The following is a 427-nucleotide window of genomic DNA, read 5'->3' on the forward strand; positions in this document are numbered from 1 at the left end:
AGGAGACTTTTTTTATTGTTTGATTACTGTCTTCCCACCAAGGTTGTTCAGCTTAACTTGTGCTGATTTAAGAATATCAGGTCATCCTGCATGGTATACTGCATCCGCTGTACCCGTTGTGGCCTCCTCTACATCGGGGAAACCAAGCGGAGGCTCGGGGACCGCTTTGCAGAACACCTACGCTCGGTTCGCAATAAACAACTGCACCTCCCAGTCGCAAACCATTTCAACTCCCCCTCCCATTCCTCAGACGACATGTCCATCCTGGGCATCCTGCAGTGCCACAACGATGCCACCCGAAGGTTGCAGGAACAGCAACTCATATTCCGCTTGGGAACCCTGCAGCCCAATGGTATCAATGTGGATTTCACAAGCTTCAAAATCTCCCCTCCCCCTACCGCATCCCAAAACCAGCCCAGCTCGTCCC

This window comes from Rhincodon typus, unplaced genomic scaffold, assembly GCF_021869965.1.
Source record: "Rhincodon typus isolate 14 unplaced genomic scaffold, sRhiTyp1.1 hic_rhity00000054, whole genome shotgun sequence".
Lineage (NCBI taxonomy): Eukaryota > Metazoa > Chordata > Chondrichthyes > Orectolobiformes > Rhincodontidae > Rhincodon > Rhincodon typus.